Source organism: Protopterus annectens, chromosome 7.part0, assembly GCF_019279795.1.
Source record: "Protopterus annectens isolate FY-2018-M chromosome 7.part0, PAN1.0, whole genome shotgun sequence".
NCBI classification, from domain to species: Eukaryota; Metazoa; Chordata; order Ceratodontiformes; family Protopteridae; genus Protopterus; species Protopterus annectens.
The window spans coordinates 1,278,700,097-1,278,719,571 of NC_056739.1; the positions used below are offsets into that span (position 1 = coordinate 1,278,700,097).

The following is a 19,475-nucleotide window of genomic DNA, read 5'->3' on the forward strand; positions in this document are numbered from 1 at the left end:
GTACACCTGTGGAAGCTAACTGTTGCACTACTGAACTGTATCATGCCCACAGTATCAATGGCACAGTTGTGCCCACTGACGATAAATGTCTCTTTTCCGCAGGTCCCTCTGGTGTAACAGCAAGGCAGCCTATCCATGCTGGTGAGTGTGTAATACCATTACCTTCACTACTCTGTATACTAATAGTAATAATAGGCTGAAGCAGTAGTGCTATGTGTTTGATTGCAGGTGTGTTTGTGTCTGTGGGTTGATATCTCATATACTGAGGTGTGTGCATGTGTGCATGTGTGCATGTGCCCATGTGTGCATGTGTGCATGTGTGCATGTGCATGTGTGCATGTGTGCATGTGCCCATGTGTGCATGTGTGCATGTGTGCATGTGCCCATGTGTGCATGTGTGCATGTGTGCATGTGCCCATGTGTGCATGTGTGCATCAGTGGTGGCATTGTGTACACATTGTAAACTGTGTTTCCTGTCTTACTCCCACAGGTTCTGGTGCTGCTCTGGTGTCATGCAGCAGGGAACCTGAATCAGCTGCTGTGGATAGTGATGATGATACCTGTGTAATGGCACAGGTAGGTGTGCCAGGGTCCGTCATTGGTCAGCCAATTGACACTACACAGCTGTCGACCCCATCAATGTGCACAGTCATCCTGCCAATACATCCTTTGTCACCAATGTCCCTAGGTGATGGACAGGATACAGTGGGCATTGACCAGGGTAATGTGGTACCAGTGGCACATGCATCCCCACACTGCAGCCATGGCCAGGGCCCTGACACGGTACCACACAGGCAGACGTCCATGGGTTCTCGTGGGAGCATCCGTGGGCATACCGCCCCTGTCAGACGTGCCCACAGAGGTCTTTCAACCCCAGCTATGTTTCGGGCTGTAATGCAGGCACAGTCACGTATGGAATGGTACACCAGACAGGGTCTGAGGGAGCTGAGAGCATGTCGCACAGCCATGAGTGACAGTATGCGTGATGTTGCGGCTGCCATCCGCAACTTCACCGAGGTCATTGACAGACGTTGGGGGGACACATTAGATCTGTTCCACAACTATATGTCCATGAGCCAGGGCAATGGTGGACGGTTGAGGCGTCGACGTGGCCGTATGCCAGCAACAGCAGCAGCTGGCAGCCGTTGCGGATGACAACAGGGCCGCTCACATAGTGCCAGCAGCAGCCCCAGCAATGCTGGGTCTGTGCTGTCATCGGACCGCCCCAGGAGACCACGTGCACATGGTGCTGGACAGTCCCAACAGGGACCTGTCTCCAGTCAATGAACACCTGCTTCTGATGACAGTACCCAGTCTGGCTTGGTACCTGATACGGTCCGTAGCACCCCTGCCAGGCACAGGTACCATGTCCGTGGCCACAGACAGTGATCTGTATGTCCTGGCAGGTACAGTCTGTGGCTGTCCACAAACACCTGTATATGGCAGCCATGAGGTGGGACTGTGTGCATTCATACACACATGCAAAGTGATAACACCTAGGGCTACCGCATACACACACACTGCATCAACATTGCCCCATCTTGTACTGCTGTCCCTCACCAACACACACACACAGACATGTCAATTGGTTGTATCAGTGGCAGACTCAGGCATACCAGGTACACACCCTGTGCATATGATGAAACTGTGCCACCTCCTGCAATCTGTAACATCGGTGCAGGAACAGGTTAACATGGTGCTGATGCACAGGGTGACTACATAGACATATTGTAATAGTATGATGTTGACAACAGTACAGTGTAATTATAGCATTGTGGGTATATACCAGCATGCCTGATGCAGTTACAGTATGAATGTCATTGTATTGTTTTGTACACCCATACTAATTACCACAGTGTTCTGTCTGCACATCTTTGCATACTGGTGGTGAGGCTGTGAAGGGATGGCCACCTACATAGGTAGCACAGGGGATACAACAATGTACATATTGATACTCAATGATGGCCATGTCAACTGCGAGTTGCATGCTGTCCACACACGACTCTGCAATGCAGATGTTTCAGGATGTTGATATCTGTGCAGTACTACACAACAGGTTCAGGGCTCACAAGAGCACACTAGCACTACAAGGTCACACCTCATACCATGCATAACAGCACCAAAACACAGAACTAACTATGACAGGAGGGAGAGTGTCCATACATGTCAAGGATACTGTGGTGCCAGGACAGGTAGCATACATCATACTACATCTGGAACTGCTGAGTGAGGGCTCAGTGTCTGTTATTTGACATGTGTATTATTACAGGTATGAGCACTTGGGTATCAGGCCAGTTATTCAACATTACGAAGGTACGTGGTCTATACACTTGGGGTTGTGGCTGGACCCAGCCCGTCTGACCTGGGAATGTCTGGGTACTGGCTTAGAGTGCCTGCATATATGCACTGTTACATACTGGAAGTCGTACACCTTGTTTGTTGTAGCATAGTCTACATACAGGCCTGCTGACTGTAGCTTTGTTTGTATGCATGTTTGCCTGTTATGTTCCTGAAACACTGATTCCACCTGCAGTGCAGATATACAGTGCCTCTGTGGATCCCTAGTGACATCTGTGTTGCTTACTGTACTGATGTCCATGTGTCACTTGACAGAACGTCACTGTTTGTCCTGTTTGCATGTAGCTTGCCTGTAACACATTGCATATGACTTACCTCACATTTGCTCAAGACAGCATTCATATATGCCAGCACTAACAATTCAGGAGCACTACACCCTCACATAGTCACCTTGAGTACCTTGTTCCCCATTGGCCCTATGTGTCGTTACTTAGTATGGGAGTCACAATGCTATGGTAGCATGTGCAAAGGTCACCTGTCGATCTACTCTCAGGTCCAGTTGGTGAATCTGTGAGTCATGTGGCAATGTTACAGCTGCCTCATGTACACAGACAACCCTCTTCCCTTCCCATACATGTACAACACATGTGAGAGATGCAACCACATAGCCAAACTGGGGGCTAAGCTCTGTTTACACAGCACTGGCATTCCCTGTCAGGTGGAGTGGGATACTACAGTGAATACAGTACCAGTCTCCCATAGACCTGCCACGACCACAATCCAAACACAGACACACACAGGTACATTATTGGGCTCTCAGAATAGCATCCTGCCTGAGCAGCTGACACCTGCAAAGCAGACACACAAGCAAACATTACGCCAGAGCAGAGCACATGCAACACATAGCTCACAAAGCCTGTGTGCCAAACAGTGTCAGGCCATACGGCTAGACAACACACCTGCTACGGTTGTATGAGGTACCTCTATTGACACGTACACGGTGGTCCTGCTCCCAGGCTGAACAAGGTGACGGTCACGCTGAGCTGCCCGTCGGGCACTATGATCCACCACATAACACAAGCAAAGCAGTCACTCCAAGGCATGTAGCAGTATGACTCAGTCATTGTCTGTGCCAGTGTGTATGACCTCTGACGCACCTCCCTGGACTACATGTTAGGGGACATGGAGGGGCTCTCTGAGGTTGTGGCACAGGCTGGTATGACCCTGGCTTTGGGTAGCATCTCACCCTCACCATGAATGCTGCCACAATATGTAGACAGGATCATCGGTTTCTGCACTTAACGTATCTTTCAGTGACATCCAAAGGGGATCCAATGCCTGTCAGTGTGGGATTACATGCTGGACATGCCACATTGCTTTGCTTGGGACAGCTTGCACCTGTCACCCATGGGCTGTTGTATATTGGCAGAGGCTGTTGCTACACACATACTGCCTTTGTATGCAAGGCTGACATTACATAGCCACCTACACAGGTATCACACGGGATGGGACACTAATAGCAATGCTACTCAACAGCAGCAGTGTAAACCTCAAGATGCATGCAGTGGAAACTGTCCTTAGCATGGGGTACAGCAATATCCGTGCAGTAACAGACTCCTGGTACAAGGCTCCCAGGTGCACACCATCAGTGCCAGGTCATTCCTGATACCATGCTTGTCATCCCCTACACATGCACCAAAACAGAACAGGGGGGATGTATCCAAAGGCACCTCAGATACACACCCCCCAGGTTGGTGGCACTGCACAAAGCATCAGAGCCTCTCCATGTGCAACACACAGTGGGTTAGACTGCCTTCAGGTTCATAGCCTGGCACACACCACACTCCCATACCCAGGAAACCCACTTGGCCTTCCTGACAACACTGGGAATATGACGGTCTCTACACACACCATTATATGGTTGTACTGCAACTACCCAAACATACAGTGTGAGCATTATTCTAGCTGCAAGACCCTATCTGAAGGTGTCTTATCATTCATTCCCTGCATTGCTATGGAACAACTTGTTACCACTCCCACAAGTGGTGACAACATGCTGCACCTGTTCATCACCAACATGTGGACTATATGCTCCAGACCAATCATGTATCCCTCGCTGGTGGGATGACACCATCTACAACCCACACTGTATAGTCACATACCACATGCAGCCCCTGCACAGAACACCCCAGTCATACAGTTGTCTGATGCATATTCCATGTATTCACATGAGGCAGGCTTGGACATGGGAACTCTTGCAGTTCACAGGTACATATGTGTAGGTGGCACACACATACATCATGTGTGCATTGACATTACTGATATAATGTATGTCGTGCAATATTGGGAACAACACCCCACACACATGGACAAACTGTGTGACAAAATTACACATGGCATTTGTAGGATACAAACCCCTACCTAACTATGTTAGATCACTTGTGAGAGTTGCATTAGCAGAGCACGCTATTTGCATTACTGGGGGGATTGCTTTCTCCTGCTGTACTTATAGGGTGCTGACATCATCAGTGTTTAGACAGTGGAATATGCAGCATGTTTTGTGTAGTAATAGTTGCCAAAAGGGACATTTCTCATACACATGGAATTGCACACACTACTCCCCCATACACAGTCACACACACACTGGGCACTTGCAGGATTCAAACCCCTACCTAACTATGTTATGACACTAGTGAGAGACGCATTAGCAGAGCACGCTATTTGCATTACTGGGGGGATTGCTTTCTCCTGCTGTACTTATAGGGTGCTGACATCATCAGTGTTTAGACAGTGGAATATGCAGCATGTTTTGTGTAGTAATAGTTGCCAAAAGGGACATTTCTCATACACATGGAATTGCACACACTACTCCCCATACACAGTCACACACACACTGGGCACTTGCAGGATTCAAACCCCTACCTAACTATGTTATGACACTTGTTAGAGACGCAGTAGCAGAGCGCGCTATTCACATTACTGGGTATAATTTCTGCTCCTGACATATGTATAGTGTGCTGACATCATTATGGATGAAGAGGTATGTACATCTGTTACTATCCATCAGTAAGGGGGAGAGCATATCTATGCATTAACTTTGCACAGGCACAGTGGCCTACTGTACTGTGGAGGCAGATGCCAAATACACTGTGGATAGCCTTCTGTATTCCCTAGGGACAACAGTCAGGTATTGCACTCTACGGCCATATGTTTACCTGTCAGATGCACATATCTGTTGCTCATATACTGTTTGTGGGTCTTTATTGCCATAGCCTTCCCTATCTCTATAAACAACGTGTGTACTGTGGGAGATGTTTGCATATGAGTGGGATCCAGTACTTTACTTATGTCTCTGTTGTAACTTCACTGTGTGCACTGGGCAGATGTCTGTATTGTGGGAGGTTCCTGTGTTAACACATAGAAATGCCAGATATGTGTGTGCAACTGCTGAACTGTGACATGGCCTAAGTGTGTGAGCATGCCCAGTTCACAGTTTGTATGGCTTCTTGACTGCCACATCTCATTTATCTAAGTGTGCGAGCATGCCCAGTGTGACCTTTCCTTATGTTTGGATCTGTGGACCACCACATTTCTGTTTGTGTGTGGACGCCATCTATATATCACATGTACAGTTGAGTGTTGGACATCAGGTTGTGTTCTTACTGCCCAACTGCTGTGTGTCTGAACCTAACAGGCATTATGCTGTGCCTGCAGGGTTGCCATGGGATAGTTTGCATACAGTTGTCATCATCCTTTCCTGCTGACCAAACAGTTGTATTGTTGTATAGTGTACTGGTGCAAAACTTTCACTGTGGTGGACAGTATAATCGGTTTCAGTCCTATCACTGCTTGTAATGTTTATAGTGAGCACACCAGACTGGTTGAGGGCCAGTTGTGCAGATATGACCATGTTGCATTTTGTTCAGATATGGACAGCTTAGTACATGATTGTCCGACATTGTTAATGTATTCCACAACTTGTGTGGACAGTGACAAACAATGGCCATGTGCCCTAGTCCATTTGTAATGCTAGTCAGAGAGTGTTTGTCCTTCAACACACATTTACTGGTGTTTGCCATGACATATGTCATGGTTAGTGTGCTGTGCCTCTGTCTACCCATGACATACAGGTGATATCCAGGGTACACCTGCCATCTCCCATCCAGTCATCATGATTCCTCTGGATGACAGTCACTGAGGGACTCCCTGGATATCCTGTAGTGGGAGTTTAGTCATGAGTGGAGTGAGCTTCTGGGTTGTGGACCAATCAGTACAGCATGTCCTGTTTATGTCTGTGCTGGGGTTCAGGCCTGTCAGCTGCATAGGTCACCAGCATTCAGTGTTTACATGGTGCCAAATGTCCATTGATACCAGGTTGGTCATGGCTCTATACATCAGGCACAGTTCACCTCCAGCCAGGCAGTATGGCACTGTGTGGAGCTGCAGTTACTTTACTCAGGCGACACATGGCATCTGTTACAGCTCTGCAATCCTCCTGGTGGGGTATTTGTGTGGTCATTCCAGTTGCTGCAGGTGTCTGCTACGGTACATCCCTGAAGGGCCATTGTACACAATTGTGAGGCTGCTGATGGATGACTGGAGAGGCACATTGACCTACCCTAACCAAGCTGTGCTTACCTTCATGATTAGGTGGGTATATGGTATGTTTCTGTAACCACTACAGACACATGGTTGTCACATGCAGGATATCTATCACCTTGTGTCCCCAGGTCTCTTATTGCTCCTGATGTACTTACTGGGTTAACACCTATGTGGTAATTTCTGGCCATGTACTGTGTTTCCACAGGGGTTGACTATACCCTATTCTGCATTTAGCTTGTTGACATGGCTGTGGCACCACTTGTGTGTTTCTATGTGTGCCTTTTGTAGGTTGCTTGTGTCAGCTGGAGGGTCCGATATGGTGGCCAGTTTGTCGTCCTCTGCAAACCTGTTCAGACAGAGTCCTTCCATGTTGGCCTGTACCTATGTGACATATATAGCATACAAGAGGGATCCCAGGACCATGCCTTGTGGGATGCCAGTTGTACCTGGTTTGCAGTCTGCCATGGCTACAGCATGTCTGCCAGGTCAGTTCTGTCCTTGAGCTGGTTTGCAACCCATCTACTTGCATAGGGGTTTATAGTTAGGCTGGTGAGCTTATCTGTACCGCCAACTAGGGTATTGTATGGAAGGGTTTAGCAAGGTCCAGATAGGCTGTGTGATCGACATTCCCCACATCACTGGGCTTGGTGCATGTTTCACATGAGTCAGACATGTGTACAGGTCAGGATCTGCCCTATGACAGCCACACTGGGTAGGGTCCAATGTCTGTAGGTACCCAATCTCGTTATTCATGGGATCCATGATCATCCTCTCCATTACTTTGCCAACCTAGATATTCGGGGTTGAGGGGTGATAGTTTGCAGTATCCATTCAGGCACCCCTTTGTGGTGTGGGACCACTGTTGCTGTACACTGCTCTTTGGGTACATATCCTGTGGTAGGACTGATAGTGCACAGTAATGCTATTTGCTGTTCCATTCTTCTTACAGTACTTGTTGGACACAACCCAGGACACCATCTGGTACCATTGATGCTGTGTGCTGTGCTTTGTGGATGCTGGCTGTTACCTCAGCATCTGCAATGTCGGGGCCAGCACTCTCCTGGGATAGATATTTGGCAGTTAGGTGCTGGTGGGGAGTTTGCAAAGAATCTGTTAGGTAGGATGTTGGCAATGTGTGTGGGTTTGGTGTATTGTTTGTGATATTAGAGTGCTGCAGAGCATATCTGTGGATTATCACCATGGTTCCTACCATCAGGTAGGACAGCTGTGTAATAATCCTTTGTGTCCTGCACAATTTGTATCATCATAGGTTCATAGGTTCATACTAGGCTATCTGCCCTGGCCTTGTTTGAGCACGGACAGACTGTGTGTGGGTCTCAACACCCCTTGCAATGTGCATATTATGCCCACGTAGGGTTTACTTTCCTAGATGTGACACAGGGATGGCCCCCAGTGTACACCTGCTATCTCCCATGCACTTCAACGGATTTCTCTTGTTGAGTTTGTGTGTGGAGCTCAGCCTATCATGGACTGGGATTCTGTTCCAGAGTGTCCTGAGCCTCTGGGTTATGGATCTGTCCCTCCAGCACATCCTATTAATCTATGTGTAGAGGTTCAGATATCTCACTGTGGTGTGTCTGCTGGATTTGGGGTTTCTGCAGTGGAGCATGTCCATTCATTCTGGATTGGGCATGGCCTTGTACATCAGGCATACATCACCTCTGACTGTGCAGTATGCTTCTGAATTGGGCTGTGGTTTCTTCAGCCAGGCTGCAGATGTCCAATGTTTGGACCCTTTATCCTGTTGGTGGGGTACATTTGGGGTCTTTCTGACTGCTGCATGTGTAAGGTAAGGTACATCCGAACTGGGGCATAGTTGTCACGTATGGGCCTGATAAGCGAAGGGTATGGGGCACAGTGACCTCTGTAGCTCTACATGTGCATCCTTTCATATTAAGGTTGGCAATATAGCAGGTCTTCCTGGCCACCTTGGCAATGTGTGTGTCACATGACAGGTTACCATCCACTTGTGTCCCTAGGTCCATGACTACTTCTTCCATACATAATGGATTGCCACCTATGTCATACTTTGTGTGTGCCTTGTTTGGTATTTGTTGGGACATTCATACTCTGAAGTGTCTTCAGGAAGGCTGGCTGGGGTACCTGGGTTTGTGTGTGGGGTCTGTAGCAGGCTTCAAACAGGTACACAGTTTGAGACAGTGTTACTCACCCGTGGATAGTCCATGCTGCTTCTTGCTGTGGTACCAACCTGGGGGTGTGGTTATTCTTGATAATTACTGGTAGCCACACTCCTATTGTCATGTGTTCCATGTTTTGGAGCTGTAGAGCATGGTATGAGGCATAACCTGGTAGTATTAGGGTGCTCTTCTGGGCCTTGCCCAGGTTTCTGTTACAGAACACATATTACCATTCTCCATGCTGTGGTGGGTTTGGTCTGCATGCACCTTGCAGGTTAGACTTCTGGCATTGGGTAGCATTACGTCCAGGTTATTATCCCTTGTGCTACCTATGTTGGTGGGTTTGTGTTTCCAGACTTACCTATTCCAGGCACAGTTGGGGTAACAGCAGCCTTTGCCAGTATCTACACAGCCAGGTGTGCTGGGTGCGTGCCATCCCTAGCAGGTGGGGCATCATGTCTTGCTCGGCATGTCAGCCCAGGCTGTCAGCCATGTGTTCCCCTTGCTAACAGCAATACCTCAGCCAATTATTGTACTTGATCTTGTTGTCTTCATAGTGTGGCATCATGCTTGGTGAGGGTGAGATGTTAGGTTGGGTCTTCATGTTTGCATATACTAGATGGTGTTACATTGCTTAACACATGGCAATCATGCCTCAGGTGGTGCTGCAGGGCTGCCTCTGTCGGATGCACATACTACACTCCCTGTACATGTTTGAGAGCAGGTTATGTCATGTTAGGCATCCCTGTTACTATATGAGTGAGTCAGAGAGGGGTATCATTCCCAGGGTTCCTACTGAGCCAGTGTATGTGCTATGCGTTGCCTCTTTGCCAAGGCCAGGGCATACTGGGCATGCCTCCTTCTGCCTACTGGGGCAGGCTCAGGTTGTTCCTCCTCCGAGTCACGCTCTGCCTGTGATGGCCTTGGCAATGGTGGGGGGCTGTTTGGCCCGGCCCTATGCTGGTCCTGCTGCAGCTGTTTTCACAGGATCATATTATGTAGCATAGCACATACCATGACAATTTGGGTACATGTAGTTGGTGAGTACTGCAAGGCTCCACCAGATGTGTCCAGACACCGGAACCGTGACTTGAGCAGCCCAAACACACGCTCTATTACATTACGTGTTTGTGCGTGTGCCTCATTATGGCATTCCTGTTCAGGTGTGTGTGCATTTCTGATGGGTGTCATCAGCCACGGCTCCAGTGCATAACCTGCATCCCCCACTAGGTGTCCATGTGGGATGTCCCCATTGGCAAATGTCTGGTACAGCTGCGTCAAATGCCAGATATGGGAATCATGGTAGCTCCCAGGGCAGCCAGCACACACATTCATTATTATGCCCTGGGCATCACACACGACCTGGCAGTTGATGGAGGGGAAGCCCTTGCGGTTAATGTAGGCCCTACCCTGCTCACCGGCTGGTGCTTTGATGCATATGTGCGTGCAGTCTATTGCACCCACTACCTCAGGGTATTCCGCTATTTGCTGGAAGAGACGAATATTGCTGGCCAATACCTCACGGGCATTGGGGAAATATACATGATCACCGACATGTGCTGACATGGCATCCAGGAACTGGTGCAGTACCCTGGAGGCTGATGCCTGTGATATCCCCATCATATCACCAGTTGGTCTCTGGAAGGTACCTGTTGCTAGTATTCTTAGGCCAACACATACCTTGGTTTCCACTGGGATGGGTTCCCCTCTGTTGGTTCTGTGTGTGAGGCGTGGCCTGCACAGCTCGACAATTTGCTGCAGGAGGTCTCTGTCCACTCTATAGCGCTCCACTATCTCCAGCTCATGTAACCCCTGGTAGGTGACCCTGGGCCTGTACACTCTTCTCCGTCTCCTCACTGTGGGTTGTCTGGCAGCATTTCCATTGTCACCACCCTCAGCAAGTCTCCTATGTCTCCTTATGACAGCTATGGCAGCCCCTAGCATGTTTGGTCTGAGTGCAGCTTTTTCAGTTTTCACTTCTACTAGCTTACTCCTGTCTTGCAGTATCTCTTGAGAGAAACATACTGCAATGCTGTTTGCAGTGTTTTAAGTGCTGGGCTGGGCTTGTATTCTGCCTGTGTAATTGCCTGCTTCTAATTGTTTTCACCTGCTACCTCTACAGGTATTCCCTGCTAGTTTCCTACTATTTCTTCTGCTTCCTTTTCCTCTCTGTTTCCTCAGGGGGGAGCAGCGCGCATACCAGCGAAAACACTCTCACAGTGGCTACCACGTGCGCACACATGCTTACACGGACTAGAATCTGCTTATTCGGGTTAAAACGCGTGCACACCAGCGCAAACAGGTTTACAGATCTTTAAACAGGCTCCTACATGCTTACTCTGCCTTACACGTGCGCACTCTGTCTTACTCGCGCCTCCCAGCTCGCACACGCGCGCATGCATGTACAGCAAGAAACTTTGGTGTTGGCCACAGTGTACACCTTCCATTTCTTGACTTTCCCATGCTTATCTGTTGACACTCCTCTTTTTCTGCTGTGTGATTGATATGTTTCACATACCACTTTGCTCCAATGAGCTTGCTTTCTTCCTGACATTCCCCCCTGTGATGTCACCTATCTCCTACTCTGTTACTTCCCCTTATCTAACTCTTACACTACACGGACTGTGCTCATTTGCTATGTGACAGTGTGATTCACTATCCTACCATTCATTTACATAGGATTGCCTACTAATGCTTAGTTACATGTCTTACACTCAGCTTCCCCCCTTAGCAACCACTAGACGGTGGCCATGTTGTTTTTGGTCTGCTAGTCCCTGCATTGCAAATCCATGCATTACATAAAACCCACATTTGTGGGTTTCTAACCTTCATTTTTCAGTTTTATATAGCGCAGCCCGTTTGCGCAGGGCTGCGCTGCATTTAAACATCGCCGATCTCCGAAAAAAAAATCTTTTTTTTCATGTTTGCATCGGTTTACCATGCCAATGGCCACATATTTGGCCATTGGCATGCTGTCTGTAACATTTGCACAGTTTATTTGGAGCTGTCATGGCTCATTGTGTTATTTGCAGTAACGTACTCAGTTGTCAACTGAGTACATTTCTGCAACTAACACGACTCTTACACGGGCTGGTTTCAGCTTCGTGGATCGCTAATCTACCTCATTTGCATGCCTTTCGGCTGCAAGTGGGGTGATTAGCATATCCACGCCCTGCCCATGTAAGAGTCATTTTAGCTTTCTCTTACATGGGATTTCGGGCTGTTCCTGGATCGCGATGGCTGCATGGAGTCTTACACGGCTCTTAGACTCCGTGCAAGCCATCATGAATCCTGCCCATAGTTTATAGTCATTTAGAAGAAAACTCAATCATGGCACTAGAACAAAAGGGTAATAAAAGAAAGTCATATGGAACAAAGGATCATTTGTTGTGTACTTTTATTTATTTAGTTTTATTTAACATTTATTAACCGGGAAAGTCTGACTTGGAACAAAGCCAATTTTCCACTGAGGCCCGAGGGGGAAAGGCCCAGATTGTTAAGTAGTCATAATGGAGAACTGTAAAAAGGGGAAGCATCTAAGTATGGCATGAAAAGACTTCAAAAGCATTTGACAGTATCCCATATACATGGATAAAAGACTGCTTAAAATGTACAAGATACTCCCTGCACTGATCAGTTACTTTAGAGTGACCATGAAACAGAGGCAAACCACTTTGCATTTAAGCCATGATAAAGGACAAATTATTATTCCAGGGATAAAAATTCAAAGTAGGATATTCCAGGGTGACTCTTTTGTCACCACTGCTCTTTTATCTTGCCCTTAACCCATTAAGTTGTTTATGTAACAGATTAGGCTATGGCTACAATTTAGCTCCCAGAAAACAACAAAGTGTAAAGACTTATCATCTTCTTTTTATAGATGATTTAAAACTGTGTACTTCATCAGATGAGGAACGGAAAGCACAACTGCATGTGGTCAAAACTTTTTCAGAGGATATAAGAATGTCATTTCGTCTTGATAAATGTGCAAAAACAACCTTTAAAGTAGGAAAGCTGCAGCACCAAGAAAACAGTTTGGGACAGGAATGTGATATAAAAGAACTTGAGGAAGAAGGAGTGTATAAATATTTGATAAGTAATGAAGGATCAACAATACAACATGAACAAATGTCAATAAAACCTAGTAAGGAATATTTTTAGAAGACTTAAAGTAATACTGAAAACAGCATTGACTTCTAGGAACAAAGTCCAGGCTATAAACTAATTTACTCTTCCTGTCCTAACTTGCAGTTTTGGAGTGACTGGCTGGCTCCAAAAGGTGTTGGATAGGTTAGACATGAAAACAAGAAGGAGGCTTCATTCTCATCAAATGATTTAGAAAAATCAGTGCATATCAGGATTATGTATTCCCATTCTGAAGGAAATCTGTGCCTCCTTGAAACTGATTACATGTATAGATCTGCATTCATGGGGCTGCATACATATCTGCTGACTTCATAAGACCCAAATGTAGTGAACTTTTTGAAACATGAGGAGAGTAAGTCTAAGATGACTTTCCTGCTTAGTTTAGCGGAAGCATATAGGTGTCAAGCGGGAATGGAAATCAAACCAGAAGCAGATAAAAATCACCAGCAACTGAATGTGCCAGAAAACAAAAGAACGAATATAAAGTAAATGATCAGATGAGAAGGCAAGAAATGTGGAAAATGCAAAAATATAGTTGCAAGTATAGAAAACTCTTGGAACAACCTCATGTTGATCAAGACTGAATGCAGGAATGGTTAAGGAGAGATGAATTTAAACCAAAAGATGAAAGGTTAATATTGGTGGCCCAACATAGTGGACTACATACACATTGGGTTACAAAGTCCATTGAACATATGGAAGAAATAGACAAATGTAGGTTTTGTAAAACTGAATTGGAAACAGTCGCACATCTTTTGGCTGGTTGTGCTATACTATTGGCAGGAGGACTGTATACTGAAAGGCATAATAATGTGTCAAGATTGTTGCATTGGAGATTGTGCAAATGTAATATTGAGGTAGCTGAACACTGGAAACATGAGCCACAACGCATCCTAGAAAATTAAGTTTATATCACATAAGATCATCCATTACTAACAAGGTTTGACAGTAACATAGTGCTAATGACAAATACTGTGGCACTGAACACTCTATTAAAGCATTGGATGAATAAATAGATTAATAGCAGGTAGACCAGAGAATGATACTGAGTACAGGAATTATAAAAAGGGAAAGCGAATTTGTGGGAAGAGGGAGAATATGGGTTTTAGTCTGTATTGCACAGGGGCATTATTATGGCTAAAAACTTAACTGTTAACTCATTCGGGTATTTTGGATAGGAGGTTTGAAATGATATGGATGATAAGGGATTGAAATGACAAGTACTTTTGTATTCGATGAGTATGACAAAGATAACTTAAGGATGTAATGATAAAATAATGAACATTTCTACATAGGATTTAAATATTTTATGTTGAACACTCAGTATAGTGCAATGATTTATGAATGTGTTGTTTCTTGATTAAATGTAAATCTGCAGTTATCTAGCTTTTGCTTTTTCTAAAATGGAGTATGGAAGTCAGAGGCATTTATAAATCATGGAAAAGATTGAAGATCATCAGGAATATTTGAAAAGGAATGTGTGAACGAGCTGCCCTGAGAACAGTATTCTACCACTGGAAAAAGAGTGACTTACAGAACTTAAAATTCTGTGTTTGTGAATATGTTAAACAGATATTAATGTGTGCTTTATAAATATATATATATATATATATATATATATATATATATATATATATATAGATCTAGGGATCTAGGACTTTTGATTGAAAGATCAAAAGCCCGAATCCATTACCACCGAACACACTTTAATGAAAGCTCTTTCATTGAAAAAGCGCTTTCGTTAAAGTATGTTAAAAAAAAAACACGAAATCTACTTGAATGCAGAGGGACAAGCCCCCCCTGCACCCCCGATGTGGGGGGGCTGCTCCCCCCACCCCCACTTTAATATTCTTACACCAAGGTTGCACTACAGTGAGGGAAAAGGGAATTTTCCCTTACCGCACCATAGTAAGACCAGAACAACAAGCATACTTATTGGAAAATGCTGCTTCGGTGAAAAGCACTTTCGCGCAAGTATGCTCACCAAATTGTGATTTGGTGAAAGATGCAGTCGAGCATCTGTACGGATCCCATATATGTATGTCTCTCTCTCTCTCTCTCTCTATATATATATATATATATATATATATATATATATATATATATATATATATATATATATATATATATATATATATATATATGCGTTCTGTTTTTAAGTCATCCTGCAGTTCATAAATATCACTTATAGTCCTTCTGAGCAAAGTTTCTCACGTGGATCTAAAAGTTTCATGCTTCATAAAACTGACACTGTTGCGAGGGGTGTGAATAAGGAGCATTATGCATAGTTCCTTTAAGAGGCAGTGCACAATGCTCAAAAGAATCAGCAGTATTCTGTATGATCCCTGGCTGGAGACATGGCAAGGAGTGATTTATAAAGGTTTAGTTCTCCATTCTATAGACCAGGGTTTATTAGCATTATATGCTGATGTAGACAACCTGTGCAGTGAATTCTCCCATTGAGTGGAGTGGTGTTGCATCATTAGTGGGAGAAGAGACTGTGCATGGTTGTGGCAGCAGGTTTGTCTGTATCACAGCAGACTCCACTGATGGTATTTATTCTACTGTGTAAAGGATTTCTTTATTTTTTATTTCTTTCTTCCTTTATTTTGTTAATGCATTGTTGACGCATTGCACATTTCTAATGTCAGAGTAGAAAAATCATCAGAGAGTAGGGATCAATGCAATAACAATCCCTACCCAACAACACATGTGTGGTTCAAATCTTGCCATATACAGCTGGGGTGGACTTTGTGAACTGTGTATTATGTTGCAGTTCGGGAGTCATTCGGTCATTTGTATTTGTCTTTTGCATACTGGGCTCACACAGTGGGTAAGACTGCATGCAATGTCTTACGCCACTGTGTTAGAACATTTATGAATTGCAAAGGGCTTTTGTACACCATTCTGTGGCATACAAGCCCTACCCTTTTATACACAAGTGTGACAAAAGCAGATACTGCCAGCCCAGCTAGCTAGAATTTTGTAAATAATTATATGTCATTTGATTTGTGTAAGATGCTTGTGTTAAAATGTATTAGAACTGTATGTCATGTGTATATCAAATTGCTTGTACAGATGTGTGTGATGAAAATAATATTTGCAAAATGCTTGTGTTTAAAATGGATCCACAGTGTGCCCTGCTCGAAGAAAATGGAAATGTACATGCACTATTGTAACTGTCTAAATGAATATATTTTAACAGTGGAGACTGGAATACAGGAGGTTAACTTCAGTCCAGCAAATCTTAGGAAAATAGCTGAAATTAAAATACTTTAGAGGCTACACAATAAAATATGATATATATTCAGTTTCCAGTGCAGCTAGAGACACAGTTTGTGCTAAGACGCTTTCTGTATTGTCTTTAGGGTGAATTAATTACTAGTCTTGAACACATGAAGGAATGCAATTGTTTTATGACTTCCAGCATCTGGCAAAGATCTAAAGTATGTGTATTTTCAAAGGTAGATGCTAAATACTGCCAGGTTCTAGGAGTGGGGGTTTTGCCTGGAGACTAGAGTCAGATGAAAAGAAGTGATATCATTCTGCAAGCTGTCCTAGCAGTAATATTTGGGATATTAATTTTAGAAGTATCTTAGTGAGACAGAGCATTCTATATTCTGTCTTGGACCTGACAACAGCTAGAAGATCCAGTCACCACATCTGTCTTGCTCTAATGAAGTAAATTTCTAGGGTATAGTAATTATCTTATATATAGTCAGAAATATAGTGAAGCTTAGTTTAGATATTTTTTTCTTTACTTATTTGAGACTGTCCTGTAATGTTTTTTTAAATATTTCCTGTGATTTTGAACTCTGATGTCGCTGTGAATATATAATTAGTATTGTCTTGTTCTATTATTATTTATTATTAAATGTATATAAACCTTTCATTGTGGCTGATCTGTGTAGAGATATTTAAGTTTTAAGAATAGGTTCATAGGTTCATAGGTAGGTACTAGGCTATCGGCCCAAGGGCCTACGTAAGCCTAGCCAACAAGGTTCCCTGGCTTATGCCAAGAAAGTTATTTTCCTGGGCCACTGTCGAGCAGAGACAAAGAAGTGATTCCCGGGGTGTATTTCCTATTTCCCATCCACTCATCAAGATTTTTCTTGAAGAGTGCATACTTATTTGGTGACATTGTGTGGGCCACTCCTAATAGCCTTACTCTTGGTCAAACTACCACTTGTATTAGTATTAACATTAGACCATGAGATTGGACACCCCTTAAGACCCTTAAAGTAGGTGATAAGGAGTGTCTGGTGGCAGTAGAAACTACCTTACAGTCTGGGCAGAAGGGGGCATAGCTAGTAAACCTGTGCCAGCCTTTCCCAGGTGTGTGTGTGTGTGTGTGTGTGTGTGTGTGTGTGTGTGTGTGTGTGTGTGTATGTGTGTGTATATGTGTGTGTGTGTGTGTATGTAAATCAAACCTCAAACAGTGTGTGTGTCAACTACTTGGGCAGGGACACAAAGCAATGGTTGGACAGAGAGGATGCTGGAGGACTTGGCTTGGTCAGTCAGCTGAGATCTCAACTCTATAGCTGTGCCAGTGTGTTGTCTTACTGGGGATCTGGAGAGAGCGAGAGAAACTAGCCCTAGACTGACTGTGGTCTCTGTATGCTCTTATAGGAAATTGCACTTGATGCAGAGAGCTGCATCTGGAAATACTGTGTGTGTGTGTACTTGCCATCCTCCTGGTGTACATTCCCTAGTGGTGCCAGTGTTGAGGATTGAGGCTCATTTATTACTAGTCCAGTGGTGGGTCATCACAACAATGTTTATCAATAACACCATTTGTGTGTCTGAGAGCAATAAAACTTGTTGTTGAAATATGTCATGGTAAACCAATGTTGAATATTTCAAATAATTTTCCATGCAAGTAGAATTGATTAATAGGAACTGATAAGGCTAAGACACAAAGTTTCTGAATTCTGGTGTTTTATGAACAGCAGCAGCAGGATAGAGGTTCATGGCTAGTTACTAGATATGGGGTCCAGTAGACTACTGGGGAGCTTAGCCCAATTTCTCAGTTGCCCAAGAGCACTGTCAGGTTACAGGTGACTTGCTCAGTCATACAAAAGGCAAATAGAAACTGAGGGGATCAAATTCTAGATGCTTGTTAACAACTTATAGCCTTAATCTTCTGTGCTAACTGCAAAATGTCATATAACTTCATAGAGTAAAGCCAAAGAAATGTTTTTTACAAAGTGCTTATTTAACATGGATGGTTAACATCCATATATAGTAACATCAACATAATTAAATGTTATCACATATTTCACAATACTACCTGTGCTGTATATGATTTCTGGAAAACTGAATTCTCCATAGTTCATTACTTTGTGTTTTGCACATTTCAGCACCAAACTGCCCTCCTTCATCCAATTCTACACACTTTAAAGACTTCTTGTAACCTGTAATAAGCAGGGGAAAGTTGATTAATAATATTCAACTGCACAGCATCATTTCCAAATAAGGTTATTTTATTACAAATGCAGGCAAGCGGATGTCCAATCATAATCAGCAAAAACAGACAAGTACCTAAAATATATCTCTGCAGAACACATAGAAATGCAAGCAATAATTCAAAATGGGTGTTATTTACCTTAGTAAAAGCAATGCCTCTTCAACAAACATTAGTGAATCCAACTGACCAAGCCAGTGAAAGCCATTGAAGCAATGCATCTGTATCAAAGAATGAAGCATTAGATCATGAGGAGCTTTAGAAACGTCCTGGCACAATGTAGATATGTTAATATCCTAGATTTACTCACATCTAGTATAGTTTAATAAAAAAGACAAACCTTGTTATGGATAATTCTTATTTTACAATGTTAAAAGGAAATAACAGTTTTTTTCAAATCTCTGAATTCTAAAAGTAAAAAGTCCTAGACAAAAGTTTCAAAGGTATGAAGTACTAATTCTTTACTCAAGTCAAAGTAAACGTTATTGTCATTTAGACACCACAAGTGAAGTCCAAGTGAAATTATGTGCATCATTCTCGAGTTGAGAAGACAAATACATACAGTACATAAAATTACACATGCTTAAAAGAGAGACATATACACACAATTGCACATGTATCAAACCCAACATTTACCTTTCTCTTGGTTATATAGACAGTTATATTATTACTTATTACTACAATTATTCTATACACTGCTATAGCAGCTGATCGGTTCCTTAGTGCACCTATACTTATTACACAGTGTAATAATCATGTTCTCTGTATTATGAGAATATTTAGCAGTTTGTATTGCACATAATTTT

At 44.0% G+C, this 19,475-nt stretch overlaps 1 protein-coding gene across 1 annotated transcript in view; it reads right to left on the reverse strand.

The window, feature by feature from the left end:
- IL16 (interleukin 16) overlaps positions 1-18,914 on the reverse strand; it is a 769,621-nt gene extending 750,707 nt beyond the window's left edge. Inside the window, exons 1-2 of the mRNA XM_044077894.1 lie at positions 18,811-18,914; positions 18,496-18,619 (exon numbers count right to left, since the gene is read on the reverse strand). The gene's annotated coding sequence lies outside the window, so the exon portion shown is untranslated. The remainder of the gene's footprint in view (positions 1-18,495; positions 18,620-18,810) is intronic.
- Between the last annotated feature and the right edge of the window lie 561 nt (positions 18,915-19,475).